This window comes from Cornus florida, unplaced genomic scaffold, assembly GCF_030987335.1.
Source record: "Cornus florida cultivar Cherokee Brave unplaced genomic scaffold, ASM3098733v1 CherokeeBrave_3.0.0_Hap2_Chr06, whole genome shotgun sequence".
NCBI classification, from domain to species: domain Eukaryota; kingdom Viridiplantae; phylum Streptophyta; class Magnoliopsida; order Cornales; family Cornaceae; genus Cornus; species Cornus florida.
This window is the reverse complement of record NW_026775576.1, coordinates 44679240-44701149: the sequence shown is the minus strand read 5'-3', so window position 1 is coordinate 44701149 and position 21910 is coordinate 44679240.

The following is a 21910-nucleotide window of genomic DNA, read 5'->3' as shown; positions in this document are numbered from 1 at the left end:
GGAGCAAAATGAAGACGCCGATCGGTTGGCATGCCGTGCTCTGGGTTCTGGGGTGACATTGGCGAGGGTGATCCCAGTAGGTATATTAAACCAGCCATCCATCTTCAAAGAACCTTCAGGCTCAGATCCTTGGCAGGTGAATGTCACTCCATATGAACCGAGCTGGATAAATCCGATCATAACTTATATACGGGATGGCATTCTGCCTGAACAAAGGGATGAAGCTCAGAAAATCAAGTCGAATGCAGTGAAATATGCCATAGTGCAAAACTAGTTGTACCGAAGGTCTTTTTCTGGGCCATACTTAAAATGTGTCACCCCCACAGAGGCTCGGCAGCTATTGCGAACCATTCATGAATGTGTATATGGGAATCATTCAGGGGGGAGGTCTTTAGCGCACAAATCAATGACGCAAGGGTACTTTTGGCCGAACATGTCACGAGATGCAGAAGAATTCTCTAGAAGATGCGATAAATGCCAAAGGTTCGAACCACTGATTCACCAACCACCTGAAGATTTGCATGTAATAGCCACGCCCTGGCCTTTCGCGCAATGGGGGATGGATGTGGTTGGCCCTCCGCTGACCGCGAGATCACAAAACAAGTACGTTCTGTTAGCAATGGATTATTTACCAAGTGGGTGGAAGCAGAGCCATATCCCAGTGTAACCCAAACTCATGTGAGGCGCTTCATTTGGAATAATATTATTTGCCGCTTTAGTGTTCCAAGGTCGATTGTCATGGATAATGGAACTAATCTCGATAGTAAACAAGTAAAGGAGTTGCTAGAGGAGTATGGAATCAACCAGAAGTTGGCAGCAATAAGTCATCCACAGGTAAATGGCCAAGTAGAAATCACAAATAGAACAATCTTTGCTTACATCAAGAAGAAGCTTGAGGATCAGAAAGGAAAATGGTTAGATAAACTGCCAAACGTCTTATGGGCTTATAGAACGACCCCAAGACGGCCGACCAGAGAGAGCCCATTTGCCATGGCATATGGTACCGAGGCAGTTATATCGGTCGAGCACTTGGTTCCGACTGTCCAAAGCTTAGCATGGAACTGAGAGCAAAACGACAGTATGTTGAGGTTTAACCTCGATATGTTGGAGGAAAGGAGGGATGCAGTGGCAGTGAGGCTCGCATCCTACCAGTAGACCCTTATGAATAGCCATAACAAAAAAGTAAAGCACAGAGACTTTGTACCACGTGATCTGGTTCTGAAGAGGAAGGTAGGAATGGTTAAAAAATGGTGTCACCTTGGGAAGGCCCATATAGAATTGTAGAAGTCATAGGAAAGAGGGCTTACACCTTAGAGACCATGGCCAGAAGGCTGGTCAACAAACTATGGAATGCTACATCTCTGAAAAGGTATTATCAATAGAAAGTCGAGTTCCAATTTTATCATTGCTGATTTTCAAATTGTGTACGTATGATTGTACAAAATTTGGGAATCTATAAAGAGCTATCTTCTTCTGAAAAATTGAGTGTTTGAAAAACAGCAAAGTAAGTGGTAGTTGGCACTATGAGCCGAACGCCAAAAACTTGCAAAAAAATAAAGAATGAAGGTGGCAAGTGACATTCTAGCCGAGTGCCAACCACCCAGCAAAGTAAGTGGCAGCTGGCACTATGAGCCGAACGCCAAAACTTGCCAAAAAATAAAGAGTGAAGGTGGCAAGTGGCATTCTAGCCGACCGCCAACCACTCAGCAAAGTAAGTGGCAGCTAGCACTATGAGCTGAATGCCAAAAACTTGCCAAAAAATAAAGAGTAAATGTGGCAAGTGGCATTCTAGCCGAGCGCCAACCACTCAACAAAGTAAGTGCAACTGGCATTATGAGCCAAACGCCAAAACTTGTCAAAAAATAAAGAGTGAAGGTGGCAAGTGGCATTCTAGCAGAGCACTAACCACTCAGTAAAGTAAGTGGTAGCTGGAACTATGAACTGAACGCCAAAAACTTGCCAAAAAATAAAAAGTGAAGGTGACAAGTGGTATTCTAACCGAGCGCCAACCACTCAGCAAAGTAAGTGGCAGCTGGCACTATGAGCCGAACGCTAAAAACTTGCCAAAAAATAAAAAGTGAAAGTGGCAAGTGGCATTTTGGCCGAGCGCCAACCACTCAGCAAAGTAAGTGGCAGCTAGCACTATGAGCCGAACACCAAAACTTGCCAAAAAATAAAGAGTGAAAGTGGCAAGTGGCAAGTGGCATTCTAGCCGAGCGCCAACCACTCAGCAAAGTAAATGGCAGCTGGCACTATGTGCCGAACGCCAAAAACTTGCCAAAAAATAAAGAGTGAAGGTGGCAATTGGCATTCTAGCCGAGCGCTAACCACTAAGAAAAGTAAGTGGCAGCTGGCACTATGAGCCGAAAGCTAAAACTTGCTGAAGCTGAGTATGAAATTAATTGTTATTACTGATGAACATATGCAATCAATGGGAAAATGTAAAAAATCTTTTTTGAAACAAAGTTCAGCCAAAAAATCTGTCATCTCATTTATAATAAGAATTTTGAGGTTACAACCCGAGAAGTATACAGATGACATGAATACAAAAAGAAAGAAGTTATGGCAACAGGAAAACCCTAACTGACTTCCTCTGTTCTATCACCTTCCTGGTTGAGCTGACCCATCTCCTCGCCACCATTGGTCACCCCATCTCCATGAGAAGGAGAATCAAGCTGAAATAACAAAGTCGTTCTGTTGAGTCTCAACCTCGACAGTGGTCGCAAAAGGGACCAGGGTGGACAGAGGAGGCATGTCCAAAGGCTGATCAGTGGTAGGAGTAGGAGTGACCCTGGAAGAAGCAATCTCCTGACACTCATCAAAAATATGCTCAGCAGCAGTGGAGTCTGGATCAACATAGGCTCTTGGGGGATCAAATTTTAACTCCTTATCAACCTCATCTGGAGTAGAACTGGTCTGGCCTTCAGCAGGAACGCGATCGGTATAACCCTCTCGAAACCCCTGTGCATACCTGAGGGCACTGACCCTAGAAAAGCGTGCATGAAGAGCCATCATGCCGCCATTTACTTTGCCAATAATGTTAAGCAGGGCATCACGTTCTTCCAAGGCCCTTTTCTCAAAAGCCATTCGCGCGGTCTGCTCATCACTAAGTAGGTGTTAAAGTTCTCCTTTCTCAGCCCTAAGTAATTCACGCTCAGTATACCAAACACTCTTCTCAATTTGCAGAGTGTCCTTTTCGTCCTGGAGAGAACCTGCCTCCTTTTTCAGAGCATCTCTCTCTTTTTCAACTTTGTCAAGCTGAACCATCAACTCAGCATTTTTGGTGCTGATGATCTCATTATCTTTTTTGGCCACATCAAGGCTATCAAAAAACTTACGAGCCTTGGCATTCCCTAATTCCACTTGCTTCTACATGGCCATTATACCGAACAAGGTCTGTAGAGATATGCATGAATACTGGTTAAATGGAGCACATGGTCAGAGGAGGTCAAATGTAAAGATTATGAAAAGATCTGGTGATTAAGGGGGGAAAAGTTACCTCCATGGCAGATAAGGGGAAGCGGCTGAACACTTCTTTTTGAGACAAACCTCTGGCACCTCAATGTCATTGGGAGTCCACATATTCCTATAATATGCCATGGCAGTAGGACTATCTCTGAACATGGTTTCGCTCGGCTTCACGGTTGTCCTATCCGCTCAGATGAACCGAGGACTCCATGGTGCCATTACGGAGGCAGAAGTAGTGGCTGTAACAGACCAAGAGGGGGCAGGGGGCCTAGTTGGTGGAGACACAGGCACACTCGGCCTAGAGGTCTTCTTGTCGAAGGGATACCATCTGGGCCAGATGTACCATCACGCAGGGGCCTCTTCCCTCTCTCATTTTCATGAGCAGCAACAGTGGTAGTGTTCGGAGGGTTGCTAACTAAAGAGGTTGTGCTCGAATTGGTAGGCAGAACGTTAGTGACCGGGCTGACAGTTACCACGGTTGGATTGATAGAAGGGGAGGTGCCAGAGATAGTGGTAGAAGAAGATGCCGAGGCTGGAGAAGAGGTTGCAATAGAAGCGGCATTAGTCCTTGGATGGTCATTCTTCCTACCAAAGGATGGGATCTTGAGCTAACTCATTGTATTATCGAGGACTGAAAGGGAAAAAAGGTTATCTGAAGTAAGGAGATCTGAGCAGGAAGGAATATTATTCAGAACATACTTCTTCAAGTAATTAACCCTATCCCTGCAAACACCATAACTCAAGTCATTACAAGGAATGCTTAGGGAATGGCATAAAAAAGTGCAAAAGCGAGGAATACAAGTTTCACAGGGAAAATCGTTCTTGTGTGTTTTGAATTTCTTATATGAAGAAACAGAGCACACGCCAAAGGCGCTCAGGATTGGATAATCCTTTGTAGTTGTAGAAGACTAGGCCCCCCTAACCCCTATTATGTTCTTTCTCCAACCCTTCTCAGATTTGATTGTGTCCTTACATATGGATTTCTTTTCAAACGGGTAAAAGTGTTAGAACGGTTCATCAGTTCGGATTAACAGAGGAGAAGATCTATGATATCAAGATCCAGACCTCTGTCATGGGTTAGGAGCAGCAGAATGGATAATATTCTAAAGAAATTTGGATTTACCTGCAGAGGGGAAATCCCTAATCTATTAAAAACGTAGCTAAAGAAGGGGTGCAGAGGGAACCTAATGATGTTAAGATGAAGATGAGAAAATAGAACTTCGCCGGGAAGAAGACCTGTACCAGTTTTGACATGTACATCTCTAGGACATACCCTAATTTAAACGTCACTGGGGAGATTAAGTTTCATACGAAGGATATCCAGGTTGATTTTCATGATGAAAGCGAATAAGAATTCTGGGAAAGTAAAGCAAATCCCTAGAAAGAAGAAATAGAAGCAAAACTAACCTCAGGAAAAGAAGCTTTCGCAAGAGTTCGCCAGAAGAGATTTGATTTGATTCAAAAGGGACAAGCGAGGATTTGACTAACAACAAGGCAGGATGGAGACGGTAAAGAGGGTTATGGGAACATCTTTGAGACTTATAAAGACAAAGTGGGCCCGAAGGTCGAAGCGTCAGGAAAACGAGAAGTTTTGTGAATCTTGAAGCATCATTTCTAGGTCCAACCGTCCTTTTTCCCATAAGATCTCCATGAGCCGTCAAAATCATGATTCGCAACCATTAATAATTAACCCCTAATTTATTAGGGAGTAATTATAGGGGCAGTTGAGGATACTAAAGATAGAGTGGGCCGGATCTGACCCGAGAGGAAAGCATCGGGTTGGGTAGCAGGTTCTAGCCCAAGCTTAAAGAGTAATACAACAAGCCCAGCACCTGAGATCCACCGAATTGGGTCAAGCCCAAAAGGAAGAAGGCCCGAAGACTAAGAACCCAACATAAGAAATTAGCTATAACACTTGTAATTGCCTATAAATAGGCATAGAAGAGAAAGAAATTGGAAGAGAAAATGAAAAATGTAATGAAACTCAAAAGAAATTTGGAGAGATATTTTCTTGCATTTACAGGTAGTTTTCTCCAAATGCTTGTTTGCAATATTGGTGCCCCTTTTGAAAGAATGAGCTTAATGTTTGTGGGTATCATTTCTGGAAACCCTCACGAGACTTCACTAGTCCACTAGGGGTAACCTAGGGGTTTAAAAGGCTTGTTGCATATGCTAAATGCAATCGTGTTCCCTATGAAAGTGGCGTTATCCATTTATTACTTTCTAGTTCATAGTTAATTAGTTGTTCATTTCATTCCTTTACTTTCTAGTTCATTGTTAGGGACTAGCAATATTTAAGTTTGGGGGTGTGATGAGCGCAGAAAAGTACGTATTTATACCCCTTAAGCGTAAGTATTCTAGGAACTTCATCTATCTTATTTTACCATTTTATATTGATTTCGTGTTATTTCCATTTTCAGGTACTTATCCCCAAAACAAGCTAACTCAGCCAAATAAGAGAATAATTGAAGCAATTCTGAGATAAATCAAAGAAAGGAGCAAAGTAGAGCAAAAGGAAGCAAAGAATGGAACTTCAGCAACTTCGATCGATCTCAAGAAAAGTTCGATCGATCCAACTTTCATCGATCTCAGCACTTCAAGATGGATCTGAGCCATGTTTGTCCCTGTACAAAGATCTCAAAAGTTTGATCAATCCAACATCCTTCTCTGATCAATCGAACATTCCAGTCTTTATCCAAATGATTGATCTTATCCAGTTGTACCACTCTACCAACCGCTTTAGTCCTTTTCCCAAAAATATTTTCAAAATATCTCAGATTTATTTTTATCCAAAAAGGTACCGCCATTGAGGATTGATCCAGCCTAAGTTCGATAAATCTCAGCCATGTTCGATCGATCCAAGTCCAAGGTTCGATCGATCGAACTTCCTCCAGTGCGAAAAAATTAAATTTCTAGCTCACAAAAAGTTATCCTTTATCCAATCATTGGGGAATGTTTGTTGTACGACCCCCGCTCATTTTGGGTGTCATTTGTCCTACTTATATAAGGATAAGGATTACTTTTTACATCATATCATATCATATCATACCTTGTAGAACTCTTAGGGAGGAAGCAAAGAAGAGGAGGAGGCTAGAGACCCCATTGAAGACTCTTCATCAACCAAAGAGCAGATTTCTTCCATGGAGCTTGCCCTTGAGTGTTGGAGGACATCATCCATGAGTGGCTAGACATCCTCTTGGGGTTAGAGTTAGCCCTAAGCATGCTTTCTATTCTTGATTTATGTATTTTGAGGGGATTTGTATTGTGATTCATGTTTTGACACTTTTATATATATAGATCTTGTTTCTTCAATGATTTATGTGGTTTAATGCTTCCAATTGATCATTTCATTCTATCCATATGTCTATGTATGCTAGAGTAGATGTTCATGTGTTCGTCTCTATTTCTTGTGTTATTGATGCATGTTTATGTGTGTTGATGCTATAGATCTAGAAATTGTCAAGACATAGTACTTAATGTCATGTTCTTGTGGTTTATTTGATGGTTCATACTCATTTCTTGCTGGATTGTACCTCCTTCTTAGTTTAATTAGTTTAATTTCATGCCATTAGCTTAGTTGTAGTGTAGTTGTTAAATGGGAGGACAATCCATGCTTGTTATTAATGTTCCATACTTATGAAAAACAAGTAACATGTATCTCTAACCTTGTGATGTGTTTGGATTGTGAGCTTAAAGAAATGATTAATGGCTTAATTTGATATGTTATGCTATCCACCATGTTGTTTAAACAATATATGCTTAATTTGTCATCCATGCTTGTTGGAACAACCACACACACACACCTTGTTGTAATACATGTTTCTCCCCCTCATTAATCATTCATTAAAGGTGTAAAAAAGCTATACTTAGTGGTGATCTCTAAACCCCAAGATCTCTCTCTCTTTTATTCTCTCTATTACATTATTGTTTACTTTAATTTAATTTGCATCTAGTTTAATCCAACCAACTAACCGCTATTTTGATCACTCGACCTACTAACCCTAATTTGGATTCCTCAACTATAGTGCGACCCTCAATCCCTTGGGACGATCCCTACTCACCCCAGCTATATTTTTAGTGAAAGGTAGTAGTGGCAATTTCTAAATGTAAAACTTGGCCACATCTCAAATTAGCTAAACGGTCCTCTAAAACCGCCAAAAATAGGGCGGAGCGGGGCGGGTAACCGCGGGGGCGAGTCAAATTGCCATCCTTATATATGGTTGTATCTATTAGTTCCTGATGGATAGATTCTGAAGCCACTAAACATGTTTCTAATTCATTGCAAGAATTTCAGGAATCCAGAAGTCTTGATGAAATAGATATATATTTGTCTTTTGACCTGATGCCAAGGTTGTAGCTAAGTCAGTGGAAGTATTACATCTGAAATTAGAGAGTATGGGGATATTAGTATTAGATAACTATCTTTATGCACAGATGTTAGACGCAATCTCATTCTTGTTTCACTTTTGGTTTATAAAAATTGTACTGTTACTTTTGGTAAAACTGCTTTTATAAAATTGAATAGATGTGCGATTACTTCTAGTGTATTGAAAGATGGTTAATATACTATAACCACAAGCTCTTAATATTTGCAGGATATAGAAACTAATGTTGCATCTCTAGATTGAATGTTAAGAGAATATTTGTTACTCCTGACTCTGTATTTTTAGTGTCTATTATTGGGTTATAATCAGTCAAAATGAGATTCAAAGATTGGTTAGAGAAGATTTATTACCCAGTGAGGCAGGGAAACCTAAACCAAATTGTGAATCATGTATTGAATGATAGTAATGCTAAGGTTTTTAATTAGCCAAATAAAATAGACATAAAGAACAATTGGAATAGGTACACATTGACATGTGTGGTCTTATGAACATCAAAGCAAGACTACTCACATTTTGGATATATTTACCTGATGTGACACAAGTCTTAAACTTTTGGTGTATTCTGAGAGTGTCAAGACTGAGGTGGAGCGCAAATTAGATAAACTTATTAAAATACTTCGATCTGATCGTAGATATGAGTATTTCTTGGGATAGCGCAAAGACTATATGGTCAATGAGGGTGATGTGTACCAGTTTTTCCGTAATTAACGCTCAATGAATTGAGGTGTCAAATAGGAATAACAGAATTATACTTAACATGGTTAGATCAATGATCAGTTATGCTATATTATCTCTTTCATTTTATAGTTTAGCCTTAATAATATCGATGCACAAAATGAACTGCATTCCATCTTAGTCTATCTTAAGGATACCTTTTGAGCTGTGTTTTTGACTAAATCTTAGTTTGAATCACATGCACATATGGGGTAGTCTTGCACATGTGCGCTTGATATGGACAAGTAAGTTGGAAGCAAATCGTAGGTATGATTGATTTGATGGCTACTCTAAAGGCACTATGATGGATTATTTTATGAACTAAATCATAAAATTTGATTGTTTACACTCACTATTTATCCATAGGAGTATCATATTATGAATCATATACCTAGTAGCATAATGTTAGAGAATATGATAGAAGTACCAGATGTATCACATACGAACATACTTATTATAGAGATTAAGAATTATATATGAATTCCCTATTGATGTGTCGGCATTATCTAGTACATAAATTCTTGTATCGTTACATTGATGTAGTGGGAGGATTATCATCCAATCCGACAAAATCATGTTTTAGGTGAGACCGTTATGGACATCCCTGTTAAACATAAGTTGGACCCAATAAGCTACACGAAAGCGTAAACCAATATGGATATAGATAGTTTTGGCAAGTTGCTATGAAATCAAAGTTGAAATCTATGTATTCTAATAATATCTGGGATCTTGTAGAACTTTATAGTAGGGTGATACCTATGGAAGGCAAGTTAATCTACCAAAGGATACCAGGAGATTTCTTAGTGAATGAACCATGTGTATACAGGATAATGTCATTATTTTTTCTAATTCTATATATTGATGACATCCTACTCATTTATAATGATGTGGAAGTTTCATCATCAGTAAAGAGGTAGTTGTTCAATTACTTTGAAATGAAGGATCTTCAAGATGTAAACTATATTCCTAGGATCAAGCTTTTGCAAGATCAAGTTAAAAGGAAAATAGGCTTATCTTAATAATCCTACATTGATAAAGTTTTGACCAGGTTTAGTATGCAAAACTCAAAGAATGAGTTCTTACTTTATTGATACGGATTGCTCTATCTAGTAAGTAGTTTTCCAAGACTAGCAGAGGAGATTGAGCAAATGAGACTGGAATAATATGATTCGTCATGTAGGAGTATCATTTATACCATGGTTTATACCAAATAGGACATTCGCTATAATGTAAGGATAGTCAGTAGATATCAGTCCAATCTTGGACTGATAGTTGGTCTGTTATGAAAAATATCATAAAATACCTTAAGAGAACCAATGATCTCATACTCATTTATAGATATGATGATATGGTCCCAGTTGGGTATGCTAGTTCTGATTTTTAATCAGATGTAGATACTATGAGGTTCATGACTTGGTGTATGTTCACTCAATGGAAGGAAAATCAGTTGGTAGATTGTCACACGGATTTCAGCTGCTTACTTAAACCTGAAGGTGGAGTACATTACAGCCTTAAAGGCAGCAAAGGAAGCCTTTTGGTTTGATCTCACTGATTTAGAGGTTGTGGAGCATACTAGCCTGCGTATCAAGCTATATTGCAAAAATAGTGCAGAAGTAGCCCAAACCAATGACTCAAGGCTCAGTAGAGGAACAAGGCACACTAAGAGGAAGTATCATGTCTTATATGATATTGTCTGGTAAGAAAAATGTACTCGTGGCTAGAACATTGCATTGGAACACAACTTCGTTAATCTATTAACAAAGGTGTCATGGATCAATAGTTTTTGATCGTCATTTGGATAACATGGGAGTTAGATGCAATTCGAATATAAGGGTAAGTGGGAGTTGTTGGGATTTATATGCCCTAGCATAGCAAATTCTTATTTTGATTATAGTGACATATATTCCTGACATATATGAAATATTTATAATTTATATAATTGGTGAATTCAATGTATTATGTTTCAATTCATTTTGGAATTGATAGTGTCCACTTGATTACAAAAGATATTTATATATGTATCTGATGGTGATTAATACATGAATATAAATAGTAATCATAAATTGTTCATAGTCGATAATTATGGATGGACTCATTATTAACTAAGACTTGAACTGGATTCGCGTTAGGTTGAGATATATTGCGAAAGCCGTCATATACAATTCCTCCCTATCTTGGTCATGGCATTTAACACTTAAGCATGAGAGAAATATAGACTCTTTTATTAATTATTAATTACTTTGATTTGTTTGGCGGAATCTTTGGAATCCATAGACTGACACTTTGGGTAATTATGTAATTAATAGTTAGAGAGTTATATTTGCAATATTTGCATCATTGCTACTTGAATTTATTTTGTATTGATTATGGTTGATCACAAAGTAAATTCGAAGGCCTTCGTGTGTTTTTAGACAAAATGATTTATTATATATTTAGTTATTTAAATTATTATTTTTGTCAAACAAATATTTTATTATGATCAAGCCGGAAATAATCAAAGGTACCAAAATAAATATATTAATTAAGTAGTTGAGTTGATGGCTTTATTTATTCGATTACTAATTATGCATAGAGGGGTCAAAATGCAACATTGACTTAGAGATTATTTATTATTTAATTAGAATTCAATTAATTTCTTTTAATGGAGTAGAAATTAATTAATGAATTAATTTAATTGGGTCCATGGACCGGACCAATTATTAATTCATTGTAGCCAAGAAAATAATGAGCCTAATAAGATTCTCACTCATAGCCGAACTTGATATTGGAATTCTATTAGATTTGAGATATCACGTTACTTTTAGAGATTGAGAAAAATATAATGTCTTTAATTATTATTTTTATGTTGCTTATATATACATGGAGTCTATGTATATTTTAAGTTACGTTTTGTAAAATAATTTTAGAAGACAAGAAAATATTCTCTCTCTAAAATTTTAGGGTTAGTTTTCTCATCTAATGGAGGCTTCCACAAGCCTAGCTTTCCAAGGTCATTCATGGAGGCTTATGGGTGATTCCTAAAAGTAAGATCATTACTAAGAAGATGGAGATTCAAGGAGAAGGCATCTTGCAAAGGGAACTACAATAAGTGAGAACATTCACTTTATAGGAGAGATATAAGGTTTACTCAAACCATAATGTAAGTTTTTTATCCCTAAATTGAATGTATCATTATGTTCTTCATGCATAGAACTTGTCTCTACACATGAATCAAGATCTTTATTTGAAAATCCTTATAAAGTTTTAAAAACTTCCGTTTCCCCAATAAGATAGTTGCTTCATAATTGAACTTCTTTACAAGAAATACGTAAAGATGTTTGATACAATTTTGCAGAACCATTTGAAGTACGATCAGGTCAAACGCGACCTGCTATTGCTCAAGAACTAGATCCCCTTCTTCGTTCTTGAAGAATTGTTCAGGCTAACAGTGGAACCTATCCAGGTAAGTAGTACTACTATAAAGCGCGGCCCAGTCTCCCTCCGTAGATGTGTCCTTTCATTGTTTGGAGATACGATGGCACTAAAAAATATTGTTAGTGAAATAGAAAACCTAAAAAACAATTCCCCTTTCCACATACTCAATTTTTTACACATTTCCCACCAATCTCCTTTGCAGAAGTCATCGATATTGTACAACACAAAGAGAAACCTACATTCAAATACAGTGCAACAAAATTCCCGAGTGTAGGAGTCATGTTTAGGCCACGTATTAGAAGAGAAAGCCTATTTGATTTTATATTTAGCACGGATCGTCGTCGCTTTTGTTTGTGGAGAAGAGCTCATTTTAAAATCCCACGTTTCTCTATCAATGAATCTATTGAATTATTATTGAGAAACCTCATTGTATTCGAGTATTGTTGTCCCAGTATTGACAACTACTTCACATCGCATGCTGTCACCATAAGCATCCTCTTGGACTCTGCAGAAGATGTTGAATTGCTTGAAGAAGTCGGAGTCATAAGTAACAAATTGGGTTTTAGTGAAGCGGTGTAAGAACTCTTCAAGGATATTGCCAGCGATAAAATCATTGTAAGAAATCAAAACTTCTTTATAAGGATATGTGGATGCAGCTGACGGATTTTTGCACACCTTGGAGACCAGTAGAACGTACAGAAGCTATGTTAAAGTTAATGAGGTATATGGATGAGCTACTTGTAATGACGCGGTCATTTTGCTTCCTTTTCTTTTTCTCAGATTTTCGCGAATATTTTTTTTTTCGTTGATCTTTTCCTTTCTAAGTTCGGTTTCTCATCACTTAGTGTTGTCTTGAGTGCTCTGTAATGGTTTCCGAGACTTTTTTCCTTGGATTGATAACTTTCTTTGAGGACCGCGTCAATTCCACGTTTTTATTTTTTCGACACCATTCACTTTTTGTCTTTTTCCCGTTTATCATTTTTCCTTGCAGAACCTTACTTCTTGTACTCGGATTTGATTCCGGTTCTACATGCATTCATAATATTTGATTTTCATGACATTGGTATTTTTACTTTTGTAGAAAAGCATGCTAGTTGTTTACTTGTTTCATAAAGGGGCATGGATGTATATTTTATTGTAATTATTCTTAACTTGTGGGGTTTTAGTGTAATTAAATAAAGTATTTTTTTTTCGTCTTAGGGACCATTTTGTAATTTAATTTGGAAGATATTTTAAAAAAAGGACCTTTTATAATTCTTGAAAAATGTGACAAGTGTCACATTCTCATGGAGCCACTTGTCGGCATTTGGGTGGGGAGACTTGGAAGCATAATTTATTGACATTTGGAAGGTCGAGATTCACCCACTTGTTGGCCTAGGATTGGAGCACTTGTTGGCTTAGATGGTTGACAAGTGTAGGCTTGAGATTAAGCCTAAGAAGGAGCCTTGGATTTGTGACAAGTGTAGGCTCACAAATTGGTCTTGTATTAGTGTGTGTGTGAGAGGTAGTGTAAGATCACATAGTGAATGGAGGATTTATATTTCCTCCACTCACAATTAATCTCAGTTGTAACATTATCTTCTTCACCACAAACCCTAGCCACCATTAGAGGAGCTTGATGCTTAGGCTTTGACCTTGATTTTTGAGAGCCTTCCATTTACTTTAGACTTTAAACCTTGGGAGACAAAAGTTTCCTCTTGCTCTCCTCTCTAAAACCCTTGTCTTGTTTTCCATTTTTGAGCTTGGTTACTTGGGATTATAGAGATTCAATTATCTATTGAGGTAGGGGGTGTTATAGTTTATTTTTCAACTGATTTTAATTGCTTTTGTAATGGAATACAAGTGATTTGTATGTTTTAATGTTACTTTGAAAAATTAATGATTGTTGTAACTTGCATATAATTCACTTTTGACTTGGTATATGGAATGGCCTTCACTTGATCCTTGTTATATAATTAATTGGAGCCATTTAAATGAGTTTTCAAATCTAGAGATTTAAATGAATTTAATTTGATTTAAATTCTATTTAATTGTACCATGCTTGTTTTCCATTTTTGACTTGATATATGGCATAACCATGACTTAGTTCTTGTTATATATTTATTTGGGATCAATTGAACAACTTTGCAAAATTAGAGATTTAATTAATTTAAATTAATTAAAATCTACAAGATGATGTCTTACTCATTTTGCTCTTTTGATTTGATATATGCAATGAGCATGGTATGTTGTTTAACATCTATTAATTTGAGGTTATTTGGGATAGATTTGAAATCTAGTGACTTTCCATAATAAGGTTGAAAATCTCTTAAAATGTAGTATTCTAATTACCTTGTGAGCATGCTACTAACTTGATGTATAATTAGTACTCATGGCCGCTTAAAATGGTAATTGGATTAATATGATTTAGAGTATCATTGATTTGCAAAGTTTGTTTAAATATATCTTGTGTATGTATATAGCTTGTTAAAATGTCATAATTGTTTACTTTGGAAGCTAGTTACTAAATTGAAGCTTATTTAGTGCTTGTGGTTTAGGATGGTAATGTGGCTCAATTGTTGTGAAGTATTCTATATTTGTGTATAAATTACATATTAAGGACGTGACTTGTCATATGCTATTTAGACTTAAATTCTATGACATGAATTAGGTGAATTTAACCTTAGTTGTGCATGGAATATGGTAACTTGCATTTGATTTTGCAAAAGTTTTGAACTTATTGATTTAATTTGGAAAGCTTGTGTTGACATAAATTATGTGGTGGCAAGGGTTTGGCTCTAGTACGGAGATAAGAGTCTTCTAAGTCATAAGTGCGCACTAGGTGGTACCTTGTGGGTCGTAATTACCCGAAAATATTTGCTTGGTCTAGAGACTGCATGTCCTAGTCTTTCCATTATTTGATTTCGCATTTAATTTCAAGTTGTTATTCATGGATTACTTGTAGCTTGAGAATTAATGCTTGCTTTGGATATTTAAATCCTGTTTAGTATACTTGAACTTGTATACTTTCTCCGTGAGTTTAAATTTCATTTAGTATTCTTGTGCCGTATATACTCGCTTAGTCGTATCTCTTTTTGCTTAATATGTTTGTGTCGGTATACTTGATTTACGAGATTTTCATATAAAATGCATAGTTGTGTAAATATGCTTAGACATTGCATGACTTGTCTTAACATTGTTTAGTATACTTGGAAATGTATGTTTGTATGTTGTATAACATGTTTTGACATCGTTTAGTATACTTGAGCATGTATACTTGTATGCCGTAGTTCATTTCAATTGCATGAGTAGCTTAGGATGCTACCTGAGTCTCACCTTGACATAGACGTTAGGTGGCATGACCCTTTTGAATTGTTTCATGTCATTATAAAAATCTATATAGAAATCGAGTCGATGCATGCTCATTCTCTACGAGTAAACTTATTTGCTCACCCTGAAGTTACTGGGGGATTTATTCAGGTACAGGATTCAAGATTGGAGATTTGCACTTACCTTGGGTGATTCTTAGATTTGAAGCTTCTTTTAAAGTATTCTTGTTCACATGCAAGTGTTAGCATGTTTAAGTCTTGCTTTTAAAGATGTAATACTTAGTTAGGTTCAATATGTCATTTTTGCCTTATAACATGTAAAGTGTACTTGGATACACTATTTGGGACCTATTTGATATGTATGACCTGAGACTAAGGGCCACAAACTTTTAAGTTCAATTATATGCATTTTGATTCCAAGTTTTGCTCTTGAAATGTAATCTTACTAACTAGGAGGTTTGACATGTCAAAATTTGTAAATTTTATGTAATAAGGCAATGGGCCATTGTAGCACACTTCAATATGTGAATTACACTTGTTGGCATGCTTGTATAGCTTAAAATCATGTTTTTGGTCCACATTCATGTTAGGGTTTGAGGTTTGGGTGAAGCCTCAACAAATTTTGTTCATAACAGGTCATGCAGCAGCATTTCAAGGAGTTTCGGTCGACCGAAACTCTATTTCGGTCGACCGATGCCTCAAACCGGTCTACCGAACTAAGCAAGGCTTAAAACCATATTTTCAAAAAGTATTTTATGAGTTTTGGTCGATTGAAACTCACCCTACTTCTATTTCGGTCGACCAAAATAGCCCTCATTTGCGCAGCTCTTTAGTTCAGTTTCAACACTAATGGTCCAACTTCGAAAGGCCATAACTTCTTCGTTCTTTATCCAAATAGGGTGATTCTTGAGCTTAACTCAAGGATTTTGAGTCTAATTTCCAATGGTACCTGTATAATTCTCAGATTCCAAACAAAGTGAGAGATATTTATGTTTTAGTGGAATAGTGTCAATTTTCACTTCAACCGAAAAAGGCCAATTTATGGGATTCTTGGCCAATGTTCTTAAAACCTCTTGGAATGTCTTAATATGATTAGATTAAGTTGTATTTACCTTTTTTGACTTGTTTAGAGTCAAGTTTCTCTCTTTAATTGTGAATTAATCGTTTTGCCCCTTTGATAACGAATTTTGTCCTTTTTTGACCTTTGTTTCCGTTTTTGCTCTCTTTAAGTCCCGTGATCTCATGAAAGGTCACATTAGTGTCTTAGGAGTAATTCCTATCTCTTAAGACCTTGGTTTATCATTTACTTTCGCATTTCGGATCCATTATCGGATGAACTTTCGGTTCATCCTGACGCACCGAGTTGAAAAACTTGGGCAGTTACAAGTGGTATCAGAGCTCCTAGGTTCGAAAACCTTAGGTTGATGGGTTTTGGGTGCATATCATGCTCTATAGGTTTGTATGTTTCATTATAACATGTTTTGGTTTGATTATATGTTTATGTGCTTATATGCTATATGTGGTATGCCATTGTTTAGCATAACTTTATTCCCATGTAAAGAGCATGACTTGTGATGTATGCTAGAGTAAAATTGTATATGCATGATTGTTTTACATCTTTGGCAGGACTTGGGAATAGTCATTGGATGTTCGAGTTGAGTTTGAGCTATTTAGTGAGTTTGCACTTAGTGCAATGGTTGGTGTGTTTGGTTTTGTTTAGGCACTCTTCTTTGAGGTTGTTGGGGATTGTCCACATGGTTTTATGGTAGTGTAGGTTATTGTTGACCTAGCATTGGTTTTGAGGTAGGTAGTGAGACGCCTTTTGTTTAGGCTCCTATGAAGTGAGTCATTTGGCATTTCCATAGTGCTGGATTTGTTGGTTTTGGGCCATGATGAGGTTATAGACCTCTCAGAATCCTTAGTTGATCGGGATGATTCCTCTGGGATTGTAAATTTTGTGAGCAGGTACGTTGTGGACGGGTGCAAGGCACGGTCATGCTACCGTACTGGCTAGCTACAAGTGCAGTTCGGATGGAGTCAATGTTGGTTTTGTTTTGATAGGTGTTATCCTTTTGATCGATGATGATTATAGTTGTTTTGGGGATCAGTCGTAGTGATTGATTTGGTTGTTGTTGGTATGGCTATAGTTACCATTTTCTTTGAGTTTTCCTTGCATGATGACGCTTTTGGGATCAAGTCGATTGATTGATGTTTAGGTAGAAAGAGTATTGCATTGTTAGTGTCACTTGTAGTGTCACCTTTAGATTCAGATATGGATTGTTAGAGTCTTACCATGGTGGTAAGGGCTCACATTTGCCTTAAGACAAGTTGTTGTCGCATTAGTTTTTGGAGTCAGTTTATGACTAGGACTGGTCTTTCCTTTTACCTAGACACGATGTCCATAGGGTACATTGTTGCATCATTTTTATCTTCGGCCATTTCATTTGCTATCATGTTAGTAGTTTGATTTATGATATTGTGATGCATGAGTAGGTGGAAGTGTATCCACATTTTCTTTTTTTGTTATGTGGCTTTAGCATGCCTTTCTTATATGCTTAGAGATGCCATGTTGTTACTGCGCTTTAGTGACATGATTTTATGCTTACGTGGAGACGTGCTGCATGTACCTTTGATCTTTATCTATGTGAGTAGATTTATTTATTTGGTAGTTGCATTCCTTGTCATATGCATGACTTCCATACTTGGTCTTCCATTTTGTTTCCTACGGTCGCACATTGTTTGTGCGCCGGTTTCTGTAATGGTTTCGTGGTGACATTCCTTGTAAAGGAGTTGTCACATTTGCGTTGTCTTGAGCTATCCACTTCCTTAAGGTGGGAAGAATGCTCCCATTTCTCATTTGTCGTGTTAACACTTGTGGGGGGAATAGAGTTTCTCCTCTTCTTCTTGGCTCGTGTTAGGGATTTCACGAGGAGTGAGTCTTTTCTCTTCGTTGCGTTATGCACAACTTTGGGGTTGGCTAGTGCATGAGGATCACCATTGTTGTCTTGAGTCCTTGGTGAGGATTTGGTTGATTTTGGTTGGCTTACTTCTATGTAGGGGTGAAGTCTTTGACAATTTTGTCTTTCATTTCAGAGATAGAGTCGAGTTGTTGTCCTTCTTAGGACTGGCGGTTCTTTTTCCTTCGTGTCTTCCCTTGGGGAGTTTTGCCGTGATTGTTGATGGGTTGTGGTGCTCAGAGTGAGTGAATTGGTGTGTGAGATCATTTTTCGAGGACTTGTGTCCATATTATTGAGGATCTGTTTGATTCGTGAGGTGAGCTCGATGTTCTTTTGAGGATGTCTTTTAGAGACTCGTTTCAGTTTGGAGACCTTCATGTGGTTGACTCTTCGGAAGAGCTTTGAGAGATCGTCGTTGGATGTGGCTTGTTTGAGGAGTTTTCTCGTCTTAGTTATGATTAGGTATTGTTTTAAGGATTCGAAGTTCCAGTGATTGTTTATGGATTGAAATCAAGGAATTTTGATTTAACTTGGTGTTGCCAAGTACGGTTTTGAGAGACTCGTTTTGTGATCTTGATTGTTGTCTGGATTTTGATGTGTATGCCACTTGGTGGACTTGTATTTCGAGGATTTAGTTATCCGTGATAGGGATTTTGATCCGATATTTGATTATGGTGAGTAGTCTTATAGTTAATCTATTTTAGGTTGATTTCTGGGATTTTGGAGAACTGTTTTTCTTGTCAGGCTTTGGATTCGTGATTGGTGTTGTTAATAGGAGTGTTTTGAGACATTGGAGTTGTTGGTTTTGTTGTATTGAGGATTTAAGGTCTTATAGTTGCTTAGGCGTATCTCTTTTTGCTTAGTATGCTTATGTCGATATACTTGATTTACGAGATTTTCATATAAAATGCATACTTGTGTAAATATGCTTAGACATTGCATGACTTGTCTTAACATTGTTTAGTATACTTGGAAATGTATGTTTGTATGTTTTATAACATGTTTTAACATTGTTTAGTATACTTGAGCATGTGTACTTGTATGCCGTAGTTTATTTCAATTGCATGAGTAGCTTAGGATGCTCCTTGAGTCTCACCTTGTCATAGGTGTTAGGTGGCATGACCCTTTTGAATTGTTTCATATCGTAATAAAAATCTATAAAGAAATCGAGTCAATGCACGCTCATTCTCTACAAGTAAACTTGTTTACTCACCCCGAAGTTACTGGGGGATTTGTTCAGGTACAGGATTCAAGATAGGATATTTGCACTTACCTTGGGTAATTCTTAGATTTGAAGCTTCTTTTAAAGTATTCTTGTTCACATGCAAGTGTTAGCATGTTTGAGTCTTGCTTTTAAAGATGTAATACTTAGTTAGGTTCAATATGTCATTTTTGCCTTATAACATGTAAAGTGTACTTGGATACACTATTTGTGACCTATTTGATATATATGACCTGAGGCCAAGGGCCACAAAATTTTAAGTTCAAGTATATGCATTTTGATTCCAAGTTTTGCTTTTGAAATGTAATCTCACTAACTTAGAGGTTTGACGTGTCAAATTTTGTAAATGTTATGTAATAAGGCCATAGGCCATTGTAGCACACTTTAATATGTGAATTACACTTGTTGGCATGTTTGTATAGTTTAAAATTATGTTTTTAGTCCACATTCATGTTGGGGTTTGAGGTTTAGGTGAAGCCTCAACAAATTTAATTCATAATAGGTCATTCAGCAACCTTTCAGGGTTTTTTGGTCGACCAAAACTCTATTTCGGTCGACCAATGCCTCAAACCGGTCTACCGAACCAACCAAGCCTTAAAATAGTGTGATTCTCAAGGCCATAACTTCTTCGTTCCTTATCCAAATGGGGTGATTCTTAGGCCTAAACTCAAGGATTTTGAGTTAGATTTCCAATGGTACCTATGTCATTCTCAGATTCCAAACACAGTGAGACATATTCATGTTTTAGTGGAGTAGTGTCAGTTTTCACTTCAACTGGAAAAGGGCAATTTGTGGGATTCTTGGCCAATGTTCTTAAAACCTCGTGGAATGTTTGTAAATGATTAGATTAGGTTGTATTCACCTTATTTGACTTGTTTAGAGTCAAGTTTCTCTCTTTAATTATGAATTGACTGTTTTGCCCCTTTGATAACGATTTTTGTCCTTTTTAGACCTTTGTTTCCGCTTTTGCTCTCTTTAAGTCCCGTGATCTCATGAAAGGTCACATTAGTGTCTTAGGAGTGATTCCTATCTCTTAAGACCTTGGTTTATCATTTGCTTTCGCATTTTGGATCCGTTATCAGATTAACTTTCGGTTCATCACTGACGCACCGGGTTAAAAAACTTGGGCCGTTACAAGTGGTATTAGAGCTCCTAGGTTCAAAAACCTTAGGACGATGGGTTTTGGGTGCATATCATGCTTGTGTTGTCATACTCTATATGTTTGTATGTTTTATTATAACATGTTTTGGTTTGATTACATGTTTATGTGTTTATGTGCTATATGTGGTATGCCGTTGTTTAGCATGACTTTATTCCCTTGTAAAGAGCATGACATGTGATGTATGCTAGAGTAGAATTGTATATGCATGATTGTTTTGCAACTTTGGCAGGACTTGGGATTAGTCATTTGATGTTCTAGTTGAGGTTGAGCTGTTTAGTGAGTTTGCACTTAGTGCAATGGTTGCTGGTGATTGTCCACATAGTTTAGGCATTCTTCCTTGAGGTTATTGGTGATTGTCCACATAGTTTTATGGTAGTGTAGGTTGTTGTCGACCTAGCATTGGTTTTGAGGTAGGTGGTGAGACAGCTTTTGTTTAGGCTCTCGTGCGGTGAGTCATTTGGTGTTGCCGTAGTGCTAGATTTGTTGGTTTTGGGCTATGATGAGGTTATGGACCTCTTAGAATCCTTGGTTGATCGGGATGATTCCTCTTGGATTGCAATTTTCGTGGGCGGGTACGTTATGGGCGGGTGCATGGCACTGTCATGCTACTGTACTGGCTAGCTACAAGTACAGTTCAGATGGAGTCATTGTTGATTTTGTTTTGATAGGATCAATAATGATTATAGTTGTTTTGGGGATCAGTTGTAGTGATTGATTTGGTTGTTGTTGGTATGGCTATAGTTACCATTTTCTTTGAGTTTTCCTTGCATGATGACGCTTTTGGGATCAAGTCGATTGATTGATGTTCAGGTAGAAAGAACATTACATTGTTAGTGTCACTTGTAATGTCACCTTTAGATTCAAAGATGGATTATTAGAGTCTTACCATTGTGGTAAGGGCTCACATTTACTTTGAGACAAGTTGTTGTCGCATTGGTTTTTGGAGTCAGTTTATGGCTAGGACTGGTCTTTCCTTTCACCTAGACACTCTAGGACACAATGTCTATAGGGTACATTGTTGCATCATTTTTATCTTCTGTCGTTTCATTTGTTACCATGTTAGTAGTTTGATTTATGATATTGTAATGCATGAGTTGGTGGAAGTGTATCCACATTTTCTTTTTTTGTTATGTGGCTTTAGTATGCCTTTTTTATATGCTTAGAGATGCCATGTTGTTACTGCGCTTTAGTGACATGATTTTGTGCTTACGTGGAGACGTGCTGCATGTACCCTTGATCTTTATCTATATGAGTAGATTTATTTATTTGGTAGTTGCATT